The 25,406-nt window shown below is 42.2% G+C and overlaps 1 long non-coding RNA gene across 1 annotated transcript in view; it reads right to left on the reverse strand.

Annotated features, from left to right (window-relative positions):
- Positions 1 to 24,375, reverse strand: part of LOC130532317 (uncharacterized) — a 38,089-nt gene extending 13,714 nt beyond the window's left edge. The window contains exons 1-3 of the long non-coding RNA XR_008952311.1: positions 23,919 to 24,375; positions 23,745 to 23,826; positions 9,479 to 9,642 (exon numbers count right to left, since the gene is read on the reverse strand). This is a non-coding gene — a long non-coding RNA (uncharacterized LOC130532317). The remainder of the gene's footprint in view (positions 1 to 9,478; positions 9,643 to 23,744; positions 23,827 to 23,918) is intronic.
- Positions 24,376 to 25,406: the final 1,031 nt, after the last annotated feature.

Genomic DNA, 25,406 nt, shown 5'->3' on the forward strand with positions numbered 1-25,406 from the left:
CTTCTGTAGCTCCAGAACTGGATGACCTGGATAGAAAGGATCAACCTCCTTAAGTGGAAACGATCCCTGTGTTTGTCTCGTAGGATTTGAAATCATTGCATAGACTGCAACAATGAGAGCCTGCAATACCCACGGAAGGGATCTATGTCCAATTATGTCAATATCTTAAATTTAGAACGTACAAGCATTTTCGTAATGAGAAATGACAGTTGGAAGCATCTGCAATTTTCCCAGGATTCAATTGAATAGCTGATTAAATCATGTTTTAGCTCCTCCCACTATTTTAATTTCCTCTTTCAAATCATAACCTTAAAAAAAGGTAATTAGAATTTATCGGAGGCAAAAACTCAATTCTATTGTATTTGCCACCTGTTGCTAGGAAGAGGAGGCGGGAACCTGTGGAACCAGAACCACAACGTGTTTGGACCCAAAACTTTCCGCCCGTGCGACAATTAGCATTTTTCCATCAACAGTCAAGTGTCTGCAGCACTTGAGTCGCAACAAAAGGGCCAGAAAAATGATTTGCATTCAGTGCAGAAATAGTTCCAGGACAAGGGCTGTTAAGTTTGAAATTAACATGTAAACAGTTGGAAAGTCTGCCCCGCGACTCCCCCCCTCAACTCCTTAACCCCCACCCCTGGATCCCTTTTACCGCCTTGATAAATATACATAAAGCCCCACACAAAGACTGCCTTGTTCCTCTAAATGGGCTACTTTTTTAATGGAGACATATATTTCCAGGATTATATCAGCATTCAGTTGCAAATTGGGAGTTTTAATACTCCAGTCGGGCCAGTCTATGAATACCAGTATCATGAATTGGAGGAACACCTGGTGCTCTGGGCTGCGAGGGGGCTCTGAGCTGACCTGGTGTCAGTGCCAAGGCTTCCCCGGTTCCCATCATTATCATTCAGATTCTTCTTCCAGATACTGTAGATTTGGTTCCATGTGTAACTTTATGCTCCTGTCCTGCAAATGCCTCCGAGAGTGCACTCAAATTCCTGCAAACCTTTACTCTCTTTCTTTATTAACTTTACCTGCAACTTAATTTTATTATTAAAGGTTTTTAATTAAAAATATATTTTAAAAAAAAATGATACCAGAAAGTTAGAGAGTGTTTCAAATGCTCTCATTATAAGGTCTGAATGGTTTCAATGACCAGGAAACTCATCTTTTACAGTTCTCACGTGTCTGCGTGAGAAAAAAAAACACAGTTCGGGGGGGAGGAGGGCGCGAGAAGTACTGTGTGAAGGAGGAGTGCGAGGAGTTCAGGGTCTATTCGTATGCACCCCACATCCACTCCACACACAATCAGGCCTGTATTGCATTTTGCAAATTTATACCCAGGATGTTGGTTTAGAGTGTTTCCCTGGAAAAAAAAAGAGTTTTTTTTTTTTTTTTTTTAGAAAGTGTCTGCTTTCATGAGCAAGAGTGATTGAGGCTCACAAACAAACCTTTGTTTCCTTGCTCGCAGATGCTCACAGAAGGCCCAAGCTCTGATTTACAACTGGCCAAGAGACGCACCGGTTTTAATGCTCCACAGACTGTAAAAAAATAACATATTACAGGTTCTTTTTTTCAACTAACTAATCACTTGTGGTTGCATCTATAGAAACACTGTTGAGATGCACGGTCAGAATCGTAAAGCTCGTATCCATGCTGAAAATATTTGCACAGCCGCGTGTTTGCAGTGGCTGAAGAGCTGCGCTCCTGACGGGCTAATCTATATCTGCACACGGACGCTCAAAGTCAACGGTAAGAAAGAGATGCTGACCTGCCTTTGAACTCGTGTTCCTCTTCATTTGGATATGAATACAGTTAATGTTAAAAGGGGAATATGACCTGGTTTGTTGTGACGATGACTGCAGGACGGTGCACCCCCACTATAGCAAATCTGAGTTTCAAAGATCTGGAATGGCACTCACTGACTGGAATGATATGCAGTCCCTGGAGGGATTACAGGACCTTTTTAAAGAGAAAAATGCTGAAATTTGTATCAGTTTTTCCATTTGTGGATATTGACACAAAAGCCATTTTTAAAAATGAAATTCATGAACCATCCACCTTAACATGGCTAAAAACATTCTAAAATTAACTGAATATGTTTTCTTCTGAAGGATCCAACATGAAACTGGCAGTGCCGACAGAATTTGAAGTTCTAGCCTAATGAATGATTTGATGCTCAAAAACACACCAAAATGTGTGTTTAAATCTACATAAACTTCTGTGATTGAACATTATTAAGAAATCTGTAGTTTTATATATAACATTTCAGTCATCAAATGTTGATACCGTTTCTTCAGATGAAACAACCCAAAGTGTGAAGTGACGAGTTGGCAAAGTGACAAAACAGGGAATGTCTATGGTAGTGTTTAACCTTACCTTTATGTTATTACGTTCAGCTGCTGTACTCGTGTGTGTGCGTGTGTGTGTGTGTGTGTGTGTGTGTGTGTGTGTGCCACTGATGGATGTCATGCCTTTTAGGGACCAGATGCAAAGTTTGTAATACATCAGCTCATTGTGTTGCGTTCGCCGAGTCGAGAACAGCTCACAGACACATCGTTTACCTCAGAATTAATAATTTGTTGAATGATGCGAGTGCTCGCTGCGTGCCCCGGACAAGTGTGGACGGGAAAACATGCACGCACCGCTTCTTTCATAAATCTGCCATTTCGGCTCAGGTTGTGGAGGTGTGGTGGAGGGAGAGAAGGTGGGGGAATTATAGGCCTCAGATGTGTGATTGGCGGTTCCCTCGGCTCTCGGGGTTAGAGGGTTCAGAGAAAAGCAGATTATTGCTCTCCCTCAGGTCAGACCTTCATAAACAAACAAGGGAGGGGGGCCCGAGGTGCCGTGTTTTAGCCTGATTAGCATATCATACAAGCTATCGACAAGGCACTTATCATATTACAGCGCAGCCGTCCTCGCAGCACACAGAGGTTACGTGTAAAGGGCTGCCGAGCATACATCTCTGTTCATTACACAGGTCCTCAGGGAGGGAATAAATCATATCAGTGCACGGTTATGGCAGCGCGGGCGTTTGACTCCTTTAATAAGCCAGAGAGGATCTGACAGCTTTACAACAAGGAACAGTAGAGGAGATGAGTGGAAATGCGGGAGATCGATGGCAGATGAACAGCACACATTCTCACATGCACGCACACGCACACACACACACACACACACACACACACACACACACACACACACACACTATCTTTAAGAAATAACCCCTGAATATAGATATTCTTTACAGCAGATTAGTGTGCATGCCCACTTCACTTTAGAAATAACATGCTTCTGTCTCAATTTCACACTCATGTACTCTGATTCAGGAGATTAACAGTGCTGCTGCAGCCACCTTTGCAGCATCATAATGCAGGGCAGCACTCTGTAGGGTGTAAGGTAGCATTATTACACAGAGGTCACTTTATAGATTTCAATACCACTTCAATTTTTCCTCCAGGATTCCAATTTCAGTGACAGTCACAACTGAAGTACTACAGCTTTTCTTTTCAGAAAGTTCCCTTCTGACTTTGAAGGATATGTTTATGGCCTTGGGGGTTTAGTTTGATACTTAAACTTGCCTCTCATGGTCTTAGCTGCAGCTGAGAATGATCCAATGAACAGTGAAATGGAGTAAAATGGCAGAGGATGAGCAAAGAGTCAAAATAATGTTTCTCTGGGTGATGAAATTAGCCTGGGAGGAATTATGACTGTGTCTTAGAACTGCATCCATGATGGAGTGGAAGTCACTCCGACTCTCAGACACGCTGCTCAGATTTCAATTTGGTGCGAGCCTTTTCTCCTCAGCTACACAAGCTCAGCTCACAGAGTTCACACAATTAGCAGCTAGCCAATCTGACCAGGGAGCAAGAGTAAATGACATTCATGCCTAAGCCCTCCTAAGCCTGGAGAGCAGCCTACAGAGCGGCCTCAGCACTCTCCTCTCCTCCCTCCGCTCAAGCATGACCTTCTCTCGGTGGTCTGTGCACTGGGGAGGGATGGTACATTTTAACTGCTATTAGCATTGTTCCGTGTTCCTCCAGGAGGTGGGAGTGAAGGGGATAACCAGCTGAGTGGATATACAGTGAGCTGCTGGAGGCTGCAACGCAGAAAAACTGGAATATTGGATGGACATTCCTCACGTTTCGGTGTCATGCTGGTGGCACAAAGCTGGGATCAGTCTGGACGCCATGTAACTCCAGTAATGACATCCACTACTGGCATGAATCCGGAGGCAGCAGCCTGTCTGGAGCCACCCATTTAGTTTCAATTTAAAGTGTAAAACAAACTAATAAATGATGTTCTTGATTGTGTCTGCATGCTCACATGTGTGTTACAACCTCCACACACACACACACACACACACACACACACACACACCCCATGCAAATTAGAACTTCGCACACATCCCAGCAAGCTGCTGCTTGCTCTGTGATTTCACACGGCCAATTAAGGCCCTCTTGGCAGTTGTGTGAACAGTTTCATTAGAGGAGATAATATTGCAAAGTGAAATGATAAGCAATCATTATGATTAATTCCCAGACATTACATCGCTCGTTAATGAGGTGTAAATGATCTCATTATTTTTTTGAAAGAGTACAGATTAGATTAAAGTGGAGTGGACAGCGCTCCTCAGTGTTCAGACAAGTTAGTGTTAATTAGGCCCAATCTCCAGGAGCAAATGAGCCGCAACCCTTTGGTAAACAATTAGGCTTCCATAGCCCTGGGCTGGATGGACAGGGATAGGCGAGCGGATGGATGGATTGCTGGAGAGATGGATGTTAAGGAGTTAAAAACCCAAATTCAATTCAGCGATCTGCCACGCAAAATTAGACAAATCACTGTTACTTGTGTGCCTGAGATTTTGACAAATATTTGATGTTCCCGTAATAAGATTTGTCAGTGTTTACTCTTCAAACGATGCTGTTCATTCCCTTGCTCCATGGAGGCATTAACAACAGAGACACATTAAGGTCACGTGTGCTCATAATTCCCCGTTTACTTCTAATAATGATGATGGCTACAGTTCTCACAGCTTCTTTGTGTGCTGGAAGCCAATTATTGCGAGACGATAAACCAAATTTGAGCATGAAAACAGTGGTTATTTGGAGAAACAGCTACACAAAAATGAGTGTTGGCAAACATAAGAAACATGCCAGACGGCTTCAGATAATCTTGCAGATGCACTTTGGAGATGTTTTGTCACTGCAATTCATAATAATCAGTTCATTAAGAGTTGAAAATCAGTTATTATTGTCTATCTATACACAGTGTAGTTTCTTAGTGATCTAGGAGACCTTAAAATAAGCTCCCCTGAAGAAGGACGAGCAGCACTTCTCCAGCGAGAGAGTCTGGAACAGCGAGGGAAGGAAGGGGCTGCATCCGTCTGCATTGATTTTGCCATCCTTTCCCCTTTGTCCACAAAGATATGCTGAGATTATGAGAAGAAAAGCGATGCTGTAATCCCGCTGCCAAAGGAGTTATGTTTCAGAGACATCGAGCCCTTATCGTTGATTGATAACGCTTAACTCAAAAACATATAGAAGCATTAGGAACGTCAATATTTTGCCAGCGACTGAAGGTGACCTCCTCCCGGTGTTTGCGATGTGTGCGCAGTGGACTTTGATGGTAAATTTGTAAGGCTGGTTATGTGGGAAGGCTATTATGGATTTGCCATCTTGGCCTGAAGTGTTTGCGGCTGATTATGTGATTAAATCAATAATAATTTCTGTTTGGGCTCCTCTGCTTCTTCGCCTCATCTTCTTTTTCCTGTGTAGTTGAGTGGAACGGAGGGTAGGGACCAGTGTGCACGAGAACAAACAGGCGTTCACGTGCATCCACAGGCTGTCACCATCAGTCATTACTGCCCAGTTTAAAGGCCCAAAGGGTTATTGTGAAAGTTTGAATTTGAATTTTGAATTGCCTAAACCATCTTAAATATAAAATCTTACTAATAAAATAAAGTAAAATCAAGGCTCCCCAGGACCTCAGATGTGTCTCCTATACACCACTTTGTGGCCTACTCATGCCAACCACTCCTTAGCAACCATAATGGCTCTCCTCGCTGGTTGTGCCAGGTTTGCTGTTATGTCTAGACTGCAGGAAATGCAACATTACATTTGTTTACAACCAACAGGAACTGGAACCAGAAGCTGTTACATGATTAAAGACTGGTTCCCAGAGAGTGTGTGTGGCGTAACCCCCCCTGGGTTCCGCAAAGATTGGCTCAGTATAGGTGAAAAAAATGGAGATACGCAGATTACGTTCAACATGGTGTTGAAATGAAGTTTGAAGGGGTGAGTTTTGGTTTCTCACGAGCCCCCAACTTCAAGGAATGCACCTTTATTGTATCTTCGGCTGCCGCCTGGGTGATTGCATGTGGCTGAGTTAACTCGCAATCCCTCAGCACCCTCTTAAATCCATACCCAATAAAAATCAGCGCCGTCTCACAAAACAAAACCCGGGGAAACATCTGTAAAACATCGATTTTTGCAGAGTGCAAAAACCGACCGCATGGCTAATGAGAAAAGAAATCATTTCTGATTAATTAACCTAAAAATTGGAGAATCTCCGCCGCCACTGGGTAAAGGACGGGCGGCATGGTCCTCGATAGCAGGGACGGGACGGGCGGTGGATGCCGTTGGTGGTGGTGGGGCGTTGCACCCTTTGCTGAGCTGAAGTGTCTCTCTGTGGTGATCAAACGCAGGAGTCAAATATTTTCCACTCAGTGAATGTGCCCGTTTGTTCATGAGGGGGAAAATGTGGGTTAGCTATCAGCATGGAATTTATTGCTTTTACACGACTACGTGTATTTTAAAGAGTTTGTTTACCCAAAGCCCACACACACACACACACACACACACACACACACGTAAACAAATAATGTCTTCTGGTTTCTTGCCTTTTTTTAAAAATATATTGACTCAGCTTTGTCTGATAGCTGTCAATGTAAGCAAAGCTGGAGGACACGCTTACAATGTAAAATATAGATTTTAAATGATTTCAAATATAAATGGAATATACAGTATTCCGTTTGGCAGCATTTTCAGACCAAACTGGTGTAGCTGGTATTACTCTGCTTTGACTATCAACTCAAATATGTCTAACTCAGACACATAACTCAGTTGTTAAAGACTCGCATTTAATCGGAAAAGACAATGCCATAACCAAATTCTTCCGAACATCTTTATTTTACTGTGTCGAATGCCTTCAGAGTGAAAGTTTTCTCAGAAACAACCATTGTTGCCACATCAACAGGTAACTCGGAGTTTTCAGTGAGGGCGCTGAAGTCGCGCATCGCATTGTGTATCGCACAGGGACGACTGTGTCGTACTGACGTCCATATATTTATCAAATATCAAATTTCCATCAACAAATGTGCATTTGTTGTACAAAATTTATATCACCAAATCATGGCTTGGCATGCCTATTACAGCCTTTTCGCATTCGCAGTAGAAGCAAAAAGTAAATAAATTTGTGTCTTTGGTTGAAACTTTCGCACATAAATGGAGCTTTTAGTCAGTTTTTTCTTATAATTTGTGGATTCAACCTTGAAAAGCAGAGGTTTTGGGCACTGGTGCGAGGGGTGGCCTATGTTGTGCATTGCCATGTCTATTCCTCGCTGTGTAACCTTTTGCATTAGACTAAAACCATCACCCTGTTGTCATCTTTCTCCGGCATAAATGCCGACTCCATTCAGAGCACAGCTGGTTCTGCAAGGTCAATAAGAAAGTTGGAGTGCTTATTTGTTTCTGTCTTTTATTTGAAACGGCCGCTGCTCTGATTTGATGAATCCTTTTGAAAAGAATCAGAAGTGTTTCACTGTCTAAAAGACACGGGGGAATTTTTACTCACTGAAGCAGGTTTTACCCTTTTGTAAAACTTTATTAAATTTTCCAGAATTCTTTATCCTTGCTATTCAGTGCTTTGACATTCTTTCTCCCCTCCTGAGCTTAATGGTTGAACCCTAGCCGGCGCTCGCCGTGGCTCTGCAGCAACAGGCTCCGACCCCTCTGACGGCCAGACAGTTAGCCATTGTAAAGCTGAATCGGCCTGAATTTATGACCATGTTTTTGGCTTTTCCCAGAATGCATTGTCAGTCCGTCACGCCATCATCAATCTGCTGCCCCTGACCGAAGATGAAGACATAGAATAAGAAGAAAACGCAGCTGAAAGGAGACAATGGCGAGGGTGACGCTCGTGTATGCGATCTTTCCATCGGCTGTCAGAGGGAAGACATTAAGGTTTTGGTGTGACTGCATTGAGAACCAGCGCCTGGGTCCAGATTGAACCATTAAGAAGAGGCTGGTTGAGTGCACATTGTGGCAAATTAATACACAGTTTGATGCCAGAATGTTTCCATGACATTTAATCTCCATTAAGCTGCGAAACCTGAGCCTCCGGAGCTGCTTCCGATACACCAACGTCCACTCGGCACAGGACTCACAAAAAAAAAAAGGGCATTGCAGAAAAAAAAAAAAAAGTTGGGAGATGACACACGTGATTGACATTAATTTATTCTTCTTATCCAACGCAAACTATTTCCCACAACAAAAGCAGCTTTCTTGCAGACTTCCTGCTGCTCTCCTGTGATTCAGAGGCTTCCCTGATCTACACACAGATATTGAACATCATAAATCAGCTTCATAAAAGGGCGTCTTGGGGATTCTGTCTCTTATTTGAGGGTAAAAATAAAAGAGAAAGAAAAACCTAAATCCTTGTGATTAATGTGCTCTCCAACGCTCTCATATCCATGGTAACCGGGGCAGTTTGCCCTGCCATTTAGAGGATCCAGACGCCGACACAGGGGCATGATTTTCCCTCACCGATGTGTCGCTTATCTTCACAGTAAAGTTTTCCAGACTAAAACTCCACAATAGTGAAATCATTGAATTATTCCACCTTTTCTATCCATCATCTGCGTTGATGATGACAGAAAGTCACCCATCTTTTTTGTTTATTTTGTTTTACTTTTGAAGCGTTTCAGAACAGACCAGAGCAAATTAGTGCTGGGTTTGACATTGAGAGCTACATAAAGAGTCAAACCCATTCCTTTCTCATATTAAAAGGAAAGCTCAAAAAGGCTGAAAAGCTTTATTCTGCTGTGAATTAAATAACAAAAAACCCCCGCAAATATTAAGTAGACAGGTAATTAGAAAATATTTTCACTAGATTTTTTTCAAGTCTTCCTGCATTAAAATCAGTTTAAGTACAGATTAAAAAGAAAAGTCGTTTTTTTTTGCTTATAAAAGAAATTTATGGCCAAAGAAATGCGATAAGAAAACACCTACATACACCCAGTGAATCTAGATGTTTATGCCCGACACCAGCAGTTGAAAAAGAGGAAATATAAAGATAGTAAACCTAGCAGATCGTGCATCTTTAGATGTAAATAAAATAGAATTCTGGGAAGAATTACAGCCCTCAGAGGCAAATGAGAAGTATAGACATAAAAAACAGGGAAAAATAAACTCACCCAATGCAGGAGAGCAGAACAGTGATCAGAAGTTTGGCGTGGACACCTCTGAAGTGTACCTTCTTTGATTTACTGTGTCAATAACGCTGCCGTGGTATCCCTGACCGGCGTGATTGATGGACACATTTTGTCTGCATGTCCCTCCATAGTGCCAGCTCTTACCTCTGAAAGAGAAGGAATAAGAAAAAGTTTTGTTTTGTTTTTCTAAAAAAAGGAAATTTTACATGTCTTTGCTGCTACGTGCAGTTAATGCTCTCTCAGTCTTTTGGGAGCCAGTGCCCACGTCGAGTCTTTTTCCATTTATGAGGCAGAGCCGTTTCCCTCTAGCAATTACTCGCCACAGTCATGCGTGCATGTAAGTGATGATACTGACAAAACATCTTAACCTCAGCTCGGGCATGAACCTGAGTTTATGTGCAAATATGCTGTTCATGACAAGTAAAAGTAGGGCGACAGACAGGAGTTTAAAAAGTTTGATTCCTCTCCTTTGTAGCCAAGGAGTTAGCGTTGTTTTTTCCTGGACAAAAGGTCTTGACAGGAAGCCACAAAGTGGAGAGGTAAGCATTGATTTAAAAGACAGTATTTCAAACTGCACCCTGGAGTGCGAGGCAGGGCTCTCACACTGATGACACTAATTCTTCTGGGAAATTCATGTTGGTTGGTGTCTAGACGTTTTATTAGCAGGCCAAGAGCACCAAAGGAACGGCCATGTCCGCGCTCGGAGGACAGCGCTTTACTTAGTGGATTACACGTTTGACTAAATTGGCATCAATGAAAGGTATCACTTAACAAGTTCGAATCCCTGCGCTAACCTTATTTTGTGAAAACTAAGGGGAGAAAATGCAAACAGTTATGTTTCCATCTCGGGGCACACCGACAACTCACTCCCACGCTCATATCGAGGGGCAATTTAGATTCTCCGTCAACCTCATGCGCATGTTTTTGGTCTGTGGGAGGAAGCTGGAGCGTGCAGAGGAAACCCATGCAGGTATGGGGACGACACGCACGAGTTTCCCAAGCAGCAACGGAATAAACAAGCAAGTCGAGGTCAGATGATGCGGAATATGATGCCATGGGTGCCACATTCGATTTTTAAAAAGTAGATGCTTATTGAACCGTTGACACCATCATTTTTTGCACCTTAACCCCAGGTCACACAAGCATATAGCACCACCAACTCACTTTTGACTTGAATAAGACGGGTATGAATAACTGGCTTTGATTTTGCATCTATACCACAGAAATTTGATCCAGATAACAGATTTTTCCTCTCCGTCTTCTCACACACACACGCACACCCACGCAGGCACGCACGCTCCGGCTGATTAGCGCGTCTCCCGTGAGTGAGTGTGTGTCACGTTTTAGTGGAAAATTACAGCTCTTTCAACAATCCCTCAGTCGGAATCCCATTCCAAAGTGGATTTTATCTGCAAATCACAATTATTTTGTTCATGCTCGGTTTTAATGGGAACCCCCGCTGAGTGGAAGAAGACACTTCTCTATTCATAAATGTATTACTGCCGCTGGATCATTAACTTATTGTTATCTGCGCGAGGGACGGCTTATTGACATGACAACATTCAAATCAAACTTTTGTGTTCATCCATATCACGGAAACAATGTCATCCGGCCCATTTGCACCACTCTCCTTGTGTGTCTGAGCCTGAGATAAGTGTAGGCTGGGTTTCTCAAACGTCTGAAGAGGTTTCCTTTATGACTAGAAATAAGAAAGACAAAAGCAGCAGATGCCACCGTAAATGGGACACCGGGGTGTGAGATGATGGCGGGCTGAAATCACTGCCGCCGCTGGAGATGACACAGCGCTCCCGCTTATCTCAACCAAAAAGAACATTTATAACCGCGAAGGAAAACAGACGCAATCACTTTGGAAGCTGTGAATTATCTGGGAGTTGAAGCCCGGGCCCGATATTTACGGCGGGGAGATGCCGGAGCGGCACGGCACGTTTGCACAGATGGTGGCCGTCCTCGGTCAACATTCAAATAAAAACGTGGAACGAGCGTCTCCTTCTGTGTCCGGCTATTGGGCTGTCAGCAGATGAATGCAGACGCTGATAAAGGGGAGAGTGGGGGGGGGGGGTGTAAAAGTGTTTAAGTCGGCAGAAGTTGTAAAGCCGAGTTGCTTTTCACTGCTTGTGCAATCCTTTCTGCCTTGTTGAACTTTATTAAATTCTGTCATTCTCTGCTTCCTGTCTGACTCTTCGTCAGCTTCTTTTCTTTCCTTCATCTCGGAACTGTTGTGGAGGCCGAAAGAATGCGTTTGTGACGATAATATCACCGGAGTGTTGCTCTAACGAGTTACCCACTGAGATGAATCGCCCAAACCAGGAAATAAAAAGGTTGCAAGTTTGCAGCTGGAGTAGAATCTGTACAATGTTTTTCCTCTTTTTCACTTTCTTTTCCTAATTTTAGGGTTTTTAGAAGAGTGGATCTTCTATTTTGCCCAGATTTGAGAAGAATTCTAAAAATATGCACAACAAGGTTTGTTTCTGTTTCAATCTGACACTTTCATTCAGAGTGGACACTTTTAAAATTGGCAAAATATCGGCAAACACAGCAGCTGAGGGTATTTGTATTGAGGACCCAACCTCCTCAGGTTGGTGCCTTGTGTCTGATTGCCTCATGTGTCTCACCTGCATGATACACCTGGGTCCATTTGTCTACTGCTGAACCTCCGCACTTTGTTAATTCCACGTTATCACATTCACATGATAACGTGGAATTAACAAAGCGCAGTTTTGTTTTAAACGCATTTTAGTTGAAAGCAGCTCATTAAAACAACATATTCTGGCTTTCTGTGTTGCACCTCAACTCAATTATGTGAACAAAACAGCAGGAAACGTTTGTTTCTGCAGGATAATCTGACTGACAAAATCCACTGCTGCAACAGTAGACTAATGGATATGAAAGAATGATCAATCAGCTTCCAAAGGAAGGTTAAAAAAAAAAGATGAGCTGCCAGATTCTTCCTCCTTGACAACCGTATCAAGCCCTGTCCACAGACGTCACCAATGAGGTCCATCTTTCGCCGGCCTCGCTTCAGGTCTGATGTGTTTCTTCTAATTGTGGCAAAAATAATCTCGATCACTTCACGTTTTTCTGATCCCACCTGCAAAATAATCTGAGAAAAACAACAAAGGCAGAGAGGCTGGCAGCGAGGGGTATGTTTTTATCTATGGACGACAAAAGAAATAAAAAGGGAAGAATTAAGACCACTTTAAAAGAGGGTCGTCCTGTGAAGATGCATTGTGGGAAGACGAGGACGGTCTATCCTGGCGTGGCCGAACAAACAAACAGAGGAACGAGACAAAGTGCAACCACTGACCTTTGTTCAAAGAAGCCATCTAATCTGTTTCCACTTTACTTAATTAGAAAAAGCACAGGGATTTTTAATGTGCACGGTGTTAATGGGAAACAGCTCACAGGTGCTAATTAAAAACAAAAAAAAGAGCCTGATCTCTTTGGTAACTTCTGAGTCCATTAATCTACATATACATCTGTAAACTCTGCAGATTTGTTTTTAGTTTAGGGGAGTGACAATCAGCTGCATCCATGAAGCTGAGGAAAATATTATTTATGATGCTAACATTTATACACACCCACATTAAATCAGGGATGTGACCTTTGTTAGAGATGAGCCTCATTCATTCAAAGTCTCTTTTTCTGCACTCGAGGCTGTATAGAGAGCAGCTTCACGGTGATTCACCACTGATTTACAGCTTCCACAAACCAGCACGTGTGTCCCCAAGGTGGCAAATATGTGTATTTGTTTGTATTGCTACAATAAACACAATTTTTTTTCTTGCAAAGAAGGAAAAAGGGATGTAGTTATTTTAAGTACTGGAATGGTGTCCCTAAAAGATTGGTAATTAGAATACAGAAAATCTCTCCAGTTAGATCAGCCAGGACTATTCACACAGTCGTTTGTTAGCGATTGTAATTAGATTTCCTGAACATATCTTTTCAGTGATCATTTTTAAAATTTCTTTTTCAGTCATTTTTAAAATGGATTTCTAAATTCTCTGTGCTGTGAGTCTCTACTGAGGGAAAAAGCCTAAACCCTTTAGTGCATAAACCAATACATCGTTCCACTGTGTTCGACTCATAGCACAACTGTACAGATGTGCATTTCTTACGTGGTCCGTGGCCTAAAGGAGCGGCTGAGTCCAGCCTCACACTATGGGCTCCGACCACATTAAAACCCCCTCTCGTCTGGGTAGTGTGTGGTCTTCCTCTGATGGGACAGCAGGGGGATGCAGGAAACAAATTAGCTTTCTTGACCTTGGACTAAGTTTTCCCTTCCACCCTTAACCCCCCTCCCCCTCCTCTGTCTGTCCTTCATCTGGCCACTTCAAGGGACGGCAGCACGTCGCCCCTGTCCCTCGAAACTCTGCATTCGGTTACAGATCTCAGGACGTTTGTGGGTCAGATGGGTTGATGTGGTCTAGACCATATGTGGGAACATTTTGAAAACAGGAAATAGGAAAAGAAGCTCAGGGATAAGAATGAGAAGTGTGAAAATGTCCCCTTTTTGTCTTGAAATACAAGGCATGCCGTATGTTTGGTAGTTTAACTTCGAGGTCACAGGTTCTCGGACACATGTTGTCCTATAAGCTGGTTTGAAAAACATGCTACCACAATTAAAATCTCAGAAACACAATTTTTTTGCTGTCCAAACTAAGAGACCTTTTGGCCACAGGAGTGAAAGAAACCTTTCAATGACAGATATTGAATTGTAACACCAACAGGCAAATCTAATTGTCCCAGCTGAGGCGGAGGCACGTCCATGTGCATCAGTGTTCAACCTGGGAGCAAAAATAACCCGGGGTGTCCGGGGAAGGCCGGCAGCAGCTCTCTGCTAATGCTCATGCTCTTCATTGATCTACGAGGGCTTCTTAATCTGGTGGGCAGCTTCCTCCTTCATATGTTTCATAATGTGCATCGATGACCGCGGCGTTCACGTGCTGGCTCACAGCATTTTATTGATCCCGCAGCGAAGCAAACATGTATTTAACACACCGGCCGGCGACTCCTTGCAGATATGAGAGAATTGTCCTCATTAACGATGACAGGAATCGATGGCTCACATGACAAGATATCATCTGCAAAGTTATTAACTGTCTGAGGTTAAAAAGGACCTTTGTGGTTTAAAACGGAACACATTTGTGATGTTTCATTGTCTAACATTTTAGATTCTCTGCACTCGGGGAATTATTTATCCGCTGTATGATTCAGCTGGTCTTCTGGGAAGTGTTGACTGGAAATACATGAAGTAAGATGACTCAGGAGCCTGGCTTTGGCACCGAACCAGGCTGACCATTTCCTTTCCAGTGAGGTGTTGGTTAAAGACGAAGAAATTTCTTTTGATTTTTCCTGCAGCCACTTGTGTAAAAAATATTTTTTTTAAACTTTGTGTTAATTTGACTTTTTTTGAAGCAAACAACACAAATGGCAAAATGACTGTAAATATATCTAGCTTCCCTAGCAACGATTGTAGTAATTAACAGTTTTTTTGTTGTTGTTTTTTTAAAATTTGGACCAACAAATTGGTAATTGAAGTACGTGAGTATTGAAGTAAACGTTCAAGCTCTGCAATCGGCTAAAAGGATTCATGGAAACGGGGAGGACACCAATTGTTGAGGACACTGAAGTGTGTGTTTGTGTGTGTCTCTTCTAAACTTGGATCATGCGGCTGTCTGTCTGAGTCCAGACAGTAGGAAGTGAAAGTGCTACAGCAGCCACAACACAGGTCAGAACTAAAACACAGTTTTCCACTCTGCAGTTCAGTTCTCGTTTCACAAACACACACATAAACACACACATACACAAACACTGCCGGAGACTTTTAAAGATGACAGGACGTGAGGTCAGCTTTATATGATGTAACAACATGATCTAAAGGAAGAGCAAATACTTTCAAACCGGACCTAATGTGGAAGAATGACGGGAAGCACAAAAAGTTACACGCAGTTGTAAATAATAATCACATTTGTTAGGATTGGAAAACAATTTGTTCAATCATTGGTTAATTTCAAAGGATGCTGAAAGAATTTAATGTTTGCAATTGAATAAATTGAATCTTTGAAAGTGATAATCAAACACACACACACACACTTCTTTTGAATTTGCCGCATCTTTATATAAGCTTACATTTGCACTTTTGCACCTTCAGTGTAAGAGAGCATGTCAGAAAAATGTGGAGAATAAAAGGACCGTTTAATCGTGGTTCAAGAGATGTCATTTATCAGACTGTCAGTAATCTCTCCCACTCACCCCTGTGTCCAACACACACACACGCACACGGAGACGCAAAGACCCCAAAATTTAAAAAAAAAGATTTCATAGACCCGTCTGTGAGCATTATCAGGAAAAAAGGAAAAGCAATGAATTTGGGACGAACCCACTGTGCCATTTCACTTTGAGGGGGAAAAAAATGACTTTTTAATTGCATTTCTTTTGGGCAAAAGTGATAATTAATTTTGCTCAGGGAGACACGTGAAGCAGTCACAATGATATTAAAACAAAAAGGGATTCTCGCCTTCGGTCCCATGAATAACTATGGAAATGTCAGCTTGGGAAAGCAAATTGTGTGACAGGACCACACTCGTCAAAATGGAGTTTTTGCGTGGAAACAACACATGACATAAATTCAGGCTAGTCTCCCTCATAATTTCACTTTTTACACAAAAATAACAAAATAAAAGAGGAAAGACCATCCCAGTACAGCACAAACTTGTCAACATGAGGTCAACCCCCCTCCTCCACCCTCTGCCTGTTTTTCTATCTATCTGTTTGGTGTGCTGGTAAGCCTGTCTCCCCCCTTCATTGCGGGCCCTCGCCCATTGTTAGTCACCTTGTTTATTGGCTGGAGCAGCCGTGGCGTACTGGACATCATCTGAAACCACAAACGACAGGATGCAATAAGCTGGAGAATAGCAGCAATCTGAGGAAAGTTCTCCCTTCACCAGAGCTCCCTAACTCTCTGTCTTCTTATCCTGAGCAGAAAATAAAAAAATCAATACGGGCTCGCGGGTCTTGATAAAAGCGCTGGACACAGAGAGGAGCCATGCTGGATATAGTAAATTAAAGCGATCAAAATTTTCCAGTCGACTTGGCCCACGGCCTTGGTAAACTAACAAGCCTGTCTCCACGGCTGTCCATCAAACTCCGACCACCATCTTCATTCTCTCCTTCAGCTTCTACAATTAAATCTTTCCATTAGCATTCAGTCTCAGAGGTTTCATGATACATTGCTGCATAGGTGTCTTTGAATCAAAGTAAAATTTTGGCAAAATTCATCATCAATGTAATAAATATTACATATATAACACAAAACAATACTCTAAAGCTACACAATGTTTGCACTGTTTGTTTTCCATAAATCTACACTGATTTATTCAAGTAATTAAGAAGAACTTAAGCTATAATATTAATCATACTTTTTGCTATATTTCTGTTTCATCATGCTACACTTTTTTTAGCACGGATTATTTTAGTTTTTAAATCTCATGCTGTATAGGTTTTATATAAAGCTTTTGTTTATACAAGTAGGAGTAAATTAAACCGTAAAAAGGCCTTTTGAGATCGTAAACTTTAACACATCGAGTTATAAATGTAAATAAACGGTGGGAATACATTTTTCAACATAAAAAAGTGGTGTTTCATTACAAATCTGTTTATTCAGAAAAAAAAGTAAGACAACTTAATATTGAGAAATCCTTTAACATTGAAGGGGGGAAAAATTGTGTATTTTGACTAAAGTGTATTTTGCCCACTAACTTTACGGATATCAAGTCAGGAAAGATGCTCAGTGAACACTGCCGGGTTGTTGTGGTTTCAAGCCACTGCTGAGTTTCAAGGGTTAAAATGTTGAAAAAGTTGAAAAACACGGACAGCAACTCAATAAATTGAATTTGGATTCAGCCATTTTCTGTCTCCTTTTCATTATCAACTTGACCTCAGTGTAAAAGGTCAATATCAATAAGTGGAAAAGCTTCGAAGGAGAATTTGTGGAAGTTTAGAAGACATCCATGTTCTTATATAGATAGGAGCTGATTGTAGATTGTAAATCACATTAGAAGTTATTCTTAAGACATGATTCTGACTGCTGTGAGTGTATAATGCAGCTTTGTTTAGGTAAGAAAGATCCTCTTCACTGTGTAGAATCCGGTCATGTGGGTGCACAATTCCTCACATACTAGATGTTTGGGAATTAAAATGTCTGAACTTGAAGAAAACTGCATCAAGTACAGGCTCTGAAACACCAGGGCGAAGAAAAATACTATTAAATACAAAATCTGTAAGTAGAAAATGGTCATATTGGCAGTTTCATTCGTTCACATAAGTCAAGTAACAAGTTTGTTTAGTTTTTACTAATTAACAAATAAGTTAAAAACAATTTTTGATGTCCACAGCGAGTCAGGAATGATTTTATTAATAATATTAATGTATTACTCACTTATTATTATTAATGTATTACTCAGTGCCAGTTTTTCTAACACATTTGACCAGTTAACTTCTTAGTTATTTACAAAATGTGGTTGTAAAGTCAAAATCTAATTAAAAAGTAATAATACATTTTATTTCAAGTCTTGTTGTTGCAGTGTACACATTTATTGAAGTGTTGTGTTGCTATTAATGCTCAGTGAATTAAATGTTCATCCAAGTACTCCAAAACACACAAAAAGTGGTAAAAGTTAAAACTACCCCAAAGTCATTTTTCAGCATTTTAATTAGAGCAGTTTCAGTGGGCCTATAAATAATGGAGGCAAATTGATAGTTCAGGCAATTATTAGCAGTTCTTAAACAGAGGTACAGTATTGCTACTGCTAGTGTTTACCAAAATTAAAACAATAAATCAGGTTGTCATAGAAAGTGGTGCCTTGCTGCCCTGTTCTTCTACCCATGAAGACAAAATAATGCTGTCCTCTCTCTTTTTTTTTTGTTTTGTTTAACAATTACAAATTCCACAATAATTGAGCAGTTGAGAGATACTGGACATAGAAAATGCTACAATAAAAGTCTCAAAGTGAATGTTTCCATTTAATAACATACAAAAGTAACACATGCCTTCAGTTCAGCGTTTGAATTACAGTAATGCCAGCAACAGCTGACTCACTCTGCTAAACACACACACACACACACACACACACACACTCCAAGCCAGACCTGCATTGTGCCCCTTTTGGCAGCCAGTCCACCGACCAGTTAATAGGGATTAGTAAAGATTGGCCAATCCCGACCAGCCTCACGGTGTGTCAGATTTACCACAGAGCTAATCTGATATGCCAGCTCAACATTGCTAACTGTTATTTGATGGCTGAGCTAGACTGAGAGGAGGAAAAGGTTCTATGAGTGACCCGCAATTATTTTAAACTTAAGTTACTGGTTTAGGGATTTATTTTGAGTCACATTGTTGTTTCAAATTGAAGCTAGCTCATGGACAGTTTACAGGTCAGGCTAAAGCAACGTATACACCGACATTCAAGCGGCTTAAACTGACCTCTGCTGTGTCGTCACTATGAGTGTGACGTTGGATGAGCGCGTGCCAGGAATCAGCTCAAAGACAACACCGCTGGCCAACTGTGCCAGTATTTCCTGTAGCCTTATCCTGTTGACCCAGGTGAGACAACAGCCCGGGGACACTTACAGTAAATCCCGCTGTAGCCCCGGGCGACATGCACATGTCCTGTTAACACATCACAGCTTGATTCGCAGGGATCAGAGGCCCGCCACCAGTAGCCTGCACAGGCCTTTGCAAATACTGCACGATGCAACATGATACTGATGTAGGAAGTGCTTAAGCCAGGGTTCAGAACAAGGTTTCCTGAAATGCACACAAAAAAAGGAGATGGGGTGCTGTGTGTTGTCCATCAGTTGCTGATCTTTCAATCACCGATAAGGTGGTCCAGCTGTGTGTAATTATTTTAAAGTCTTAAAATTAAACGTACAAATTAAGATCAGACCTGGAAAAGGACAAGTCACCTGATTACGGATCAAATAACAAGTTGGAAGAAGGATTGTGTCTTATTAGCCTCGTGTTAGCCATGCTGATCCTGACGCTCAGACTCCTGCCTCTCATTCTATATTTATCTATTTTAATCTCTTTATATACCAAAAAGGATTCCGATTTCAAATACCACAAGAGTCAATCCAATTGGAAAACAGTTGGCAGACCGGTGGTTTACACGTAAAACCTTAAGGAAAGATTACAGAGGGAGCACTGCGTGCATATTTCGAGCAGTGATGACTTGAACGCTTCACTCTGAAACTATTTGGTTGAGTGTTTCTGTCAGAGTAAACAACACTCACTTAATTGCATGTCTTTATGGTGCAGAGAATCAGCTACAGTTGATTCCTCCCCCAACACACACACACACACACACACGCTATTAGCAGAAGAAAGATGTCACCATGCTGGAGCATGAAGATTAGGATTACTACATTTAGGATTAAGCACACTAAATTGTGGCTCGGGTGTCAACTAACCCTGAATCATTTTTGAAATCCCGCCTGCATCCCAAAAGGCTCCCTGAGATCAATGCGAGCTTTGTGAGGTAGATTCCTCGCTTGTAATGCGACGTGTGATGTCACCCTGCGATCTTCTATATGCAGGGTTTGCAGCAGGTGCTCCTGAAGCTCAGCTCATCCTTTCAAAGCATGATCGATGAGAACGTTGCCATGTAAACACACACGTCTGCACCTCCCCTCTCCACACACACACACACACACACATTAAGGTTGATTTTGAAGGGTCCTTAATCAGAACTAAGCAATTGACTAAACAATGACAGATATGGGGAACAACTGTGGAATTTTAAGAGGTTTTCACTTTTATCTGCATCTTTTCTTTTATCACAGATTATATTTCTCTGTGTGAACAGGCCCCGGGGCCCACTCAGGTATTAATTAAAATCTAAATACTAAATATTGATTGATACCTTATCAGCGCGTTGCACTTGGTGTGAGGCTATTGATCGAGCCTGTGATTTATTATCATATTTAAGAAAAATCATTTTGTGTGATTATACGGGTAATGGATTTTCAGCCGAGGGTGTAATTCTTATTTTTCTTCCCTGTGTATGGTGCTGGGTGCATGGATGGAGAAGCAGATTTCTCAATTGTGTTCGGAGATCACCGATATCCTCAGTGTGGCCTGTGAGGGGCTTGTGTAAGAGAATGATCCCCTCCACCCGTTCGTGTCACGGGGAATAATGGCTGTAGGGATTACCTCTTTAATCACAACAAAGATTAACAGATGGTATGAGAACAGTTATTAGCAAACAACTTGCACTCATCAAATCAATAAGATGATTTGTAATCAGGCTGTCGGCGCAAGTGGAAAGGGAGCCACGGCTGCTCCCAGTGAAAGATCCTGGCAATCAGAGGCTACTGTGTAGCAATTACCCCTCCACAAAATAGGTGCTCTTCCTCCAGTGGCTGGCAGTCCTCCAAAAGACACGGCGGACTCGCAGCAAGACAGGGCGCTAACACAGTAAAACACACAACGCTGCACAGGTAACCTTGTAGTTGATCAGATGTTTGGTTGCTCCACAATTCCATCTCGCTCTTTGCCTTTTAATTCGGTGGATCTCCATGTGATCGGGTGGGAGGGGGTGATTCTAAATGTTTACACATGCTGTCGGTCGCTACAAAAGGCCACGGAGCTCATTAGCGGGTTACCATGAATAAGTTAGCGCGGGGACAAAGAGAGATGAGCATGGAGAGTGTGCAGGGGAAGTGTTCGCTACGCAAATATTTCTCCGTGGAGACACGAGGGGGAAGAGGCTGGATGACTCTATCAGTACTGTAAAACAGTGACTCAAAGAAATATATTTTCTCTGCTCCATGTGAACACATTACATTTGACCAATTTCCAAACAGCTTCAGGTGCAGGAACTTTAAAGCCTCTACATGCAAACAGCCACTTCACATTCATCATAGCAGGCACACATTCATTGCAGCTCAAAAGTGTAAAAGTGTTACCAATAATTGGAAAAAGGGTAAAATTCTGCTCCATTTTGACCTCTGTTCTTAAAGATCAGAGGCCTTTTGTAGTCTTTATGTATTGTGGTGCCTTTACAGTGGAAACAGTAAGTTTAAATCACACTCTCAAAGAAAGAACCGACTTAAAAGCCAGAAGAGCAGAAATGTGACCTCAGTTGCCACAGATGTGGTGGCTTTCATATCAGCAGAACCTTGTGAGGAGCGAGCTTCCTTCTCATGACTGTTTTTAATCCCCTTTCTGGATGATGTCAAGCACACACAAACATACACACACTGACCAGAAATCATGTGATATTGCCAACACACAAACCACACAGGCATGCTCAGAGTGGCTCCTCCTTTCCTTTAAATGTTTTCCTAGTGGGGACCTTAATTTTGGTCCCTATTTCACGAGAGGACCCTGTGATGTGACTGTGTAAGCAAGTTTGTGTCCTCACAGCAAGATGATTACCAGAATGTGTGTACACACACAATTTGGGAAATCCATAACATATGAAACTATGAATTCCAATAGGGTGCTAACTTTCTGTACCCTGTTTTTCTGGACATGCACGCACAGATGTGCAACACACTGTCAGAATGACAGGGTACATGTGCACTGACCAGGATTAAGCAAGATTCCAAAACAATGGCAGGATGAAGTAACTGATGCTGTTTAAAAATTCAAAGGCCTCTATTGAACGGCGCGACACACATATCAATGAACTGACTGGACTGGCTGCTTTCAGACAACATGTTGGGACCTCCTTGCAAGGACTTACAGCTGCCATAGCAACTGAGAAGAGGTAAAACTGCCCTGAAGACCCCCTTATGAGAGCAGACATCAACATAGTCACTTTTAAGGCCACTAATATCTCCCCAAGGTCAGACCTGACAGGGAATCCCTATAAGATTAAGTGTCAATGGTGCAACTTTAGACCCTTTCTGCTCATTGTTCTTGGTAATGGCCTTAGATCCAGGTATGACCAATGCACTAGAGGTGCATACCCTTGAGTTTTTCTGTCAAGGCTGAGGTGATTATCAGAAAGTTAATATGAACCTAGTGATGTCCTCACGCTTGTGTTGCTTCAAAACTGAGAGTTTCTTCAGCCTGGTATTGTAGGGAGTTTTCCACGGCTGTCCTTCACCTTAAAATCTGACATATAGTCCATCGGCGGCAGCGTTGAGCATTTTATCATCTCCTCTGGAGCACCAGCACCCCAGCCATTAAATAAATTACAGTACAAGAGGAAATTCCTAAATCCAGTGCATTTCAGTTATTGGTGATTGAAGTGGTCAGATCAAATCTCGCTCATCTACCAGCAACTGGTCACTTTTGCGCGCTGATGATTCATGACAAGCAGGTGACGAGTGAAATGATGATTAAAAGTCATGCTTCCTCACACGAATTCACACACCTATACGTCCCTAATAACAGTGCAACATTTGCTCTGCAGGGTTAGAAAAGTGAACCGTTAACCAACCGCTAACTTTGTCAATACTGACCGTCTGACATCTATTTCACTTGGCATCAAGGAAAACACACACTTGGAAAGGTTCTCTCTGAACACTAACAAAATCCATCCCCAAACTGTGTTTGAAGCCAGATAATATACTTATTTTGTCAAAGCAAAATCAGCATGCATTTATAATCAAATGTTTTAAAAACATATGTGCTCCTCAAATGATGAACTCAAATGTGTACATTTCCTGTTGTCCTCAGCACGTACATATGTAGTAGCATAATCCCCCTTGTTAAAAATAAAAAAAAATAAAACCAGATAATATGTAACAACCTAGTAATTATCGGCACAGATTAAGAATTCCAAAAATCTACAATGGTTTGGACATTGGGAAATGGAGTGTAGCTCAAAACGCGTGATTGGACAGAACTAATGCCGGAATAACCAACAACAATCTGTAAAGCAGTGTTAATAAAATAACAACACGGACGGTTATAATGATCAGAGAACAGAGATGAACAGCTGCTCTCTGATTGGTGGACAAAGAGGTGGCAGCAGTATAGCATAGGCTGCCACAGGCTTCTACTGTAGCCTGCGGTGTGCGCGTCTGAACGCGTCTTGCACCAGTTGCGGCGCGCAAAGACGCCTGATTGGACGCAGAGCGGACTGGCGCAGACAGCGCGTGTAACTCGGTGGCCAACGCGCGTGCATAAACTCGTATTAAATCGTACCATTTCACGCAATTTTCTATTCTTTTTTTATTCTATTTTAGAGCGACGCGAAAACAGCGAATCAGTTACCTTTCAGCGCCTCTCTTCCCCGCACAGGCCGGCCTCTCTTCCACGGAATCCGCAGCGCACAGGCAGGCAGCCCGGTGGAGGACTGCAGAGTGAGGGAGGGAGGAAAAGAGAAGGAGAGATGACTTCTTACGAGGCAGTGCGGTGTGGGGAAGCCCAAAAAGTCCCTTTTCTTACCTTCCGACACAGATCCCGAAATGGTGAAATGTGTTTAAAAAAGGTCGTTTGGTTGATTACGCCCCCCCTCCCTACATCACTAAATCCACACGCACGCACACACACAAACACAGGAGCAGCGCTCTCTCCTGAGGAAACGGTCAAAGTGGCCATGCTGTAACAGCCGCTATGGGACTTCTGCGGGACTCCTGTCATAACTAAATGAATATTTCACTTGGATCATTCCCGCAACAACATGCGGACATTTTAAATGTGGTTGACAAATATTACAGAGTCGCCAATGTAAGAATATCAGAAAACCCTAGTTTAAAAACTTGATATCTTTCTCTTTTTTTTTTAATTTGGCGAATTGTTTGACCATCCTCATCCTCCTGGACACTCGCGCCCCCCTCCCACCGTGCGCGCCTCCGTCCTCCGCACCGGATTAAATGGCAGCTCGTCTTCAACTGGCACCTCGCCTCGTTTCCCCTCTCTTTTCATCATCAGAAGAATAAAGCTCGGGCCTACAGGAGGAGATTGTAAAGGCTCTCGGAGACGCGCTGATCTTCATTCCTCCGCCTTTGTGATGATATTGATGATGATGATGGCCAAGTGGACAGTTTGATTTTTGTGCGCCGAGCTAGTTATAAAGAATCAATATTATATCAAGGGGGCAACTTTGGTGATAAAGGACTTCGGCCACTCCGGCTATTCATCATAAGTCTGTAGCAAGCAGATAGGTCAAAAGAAATTATATTGCTCTAAAGAGTGTGTCTCCTTATCTCCCGGCACCAGGGGAGTGGAGGACACGCCGATCGATACAGTAGCTGCCGTAGAGCTCCTTGCAATTATCAATAGCTGATTTTTGTCTTCCTGGGGCTGCATCTATTAATACCAGATAATAACGGGCTTTTGGACACGAGTTCTGGGGGATGAGGAAGGGAAGGAATTAGAAGAAGAAGGGGGGGGAGGGAGAAAGTTGCCTCGCTGGACGACCTTGTTGTCACCAGATGTGCGCGGTAGACAGGAGGGAATAGACAAGTCGCACCGGCAGAGGGGGAGGGATGGAGGGGGGACGCTTAGGAGAGGAGAGGAGGGGGGTGGGGGTGCTATAAAATAATTTCTGTATTAAAACATTGGCACTTTAAATACTTAAGATCGTCTATAAAGGTCTTCATAAAAAGATGCAGTTTATTTTTAAATTTTACGTTTATGGACAAATTCACACATTTATTTTCTATATTTCTTATGCACCAGGAGGTTGAAGGCCTGATGCAGATATAAAATACGATAACTGGTGTCTGATAGTCAATGCTTGTTGTATAGATGATTCAAAAACATATTTTTTTTCAGAGGTTTAAAATGGGCCAAATACAATACTTCCTTTTTTCTAATAAAAGATGGCGGCGGTTACATCGCTGATTAAAACGCCCACAAATGTGATAAAGCTTTCAAATCATAAAATAACAGTACGAGAAGAGCTTGACAGTTTATCTCTCACAGGCACGT

This window comes from Takifugu flavidus, chromosome 10 (genome assembly GCF_003711565.1).
Source record: "Takifugu flavidus isolate HTHZ2018 chromosome 10, ASM371156v2, whole genome shotgun sequence".
In the NCBI taxonomy this organism is placed as follows: Eukaryota; Metazoa; Chordata; class Actinopteri; order Tetraodontiformes; family Tetraodontidae; genus Takifugu; species Takifugu flavidus.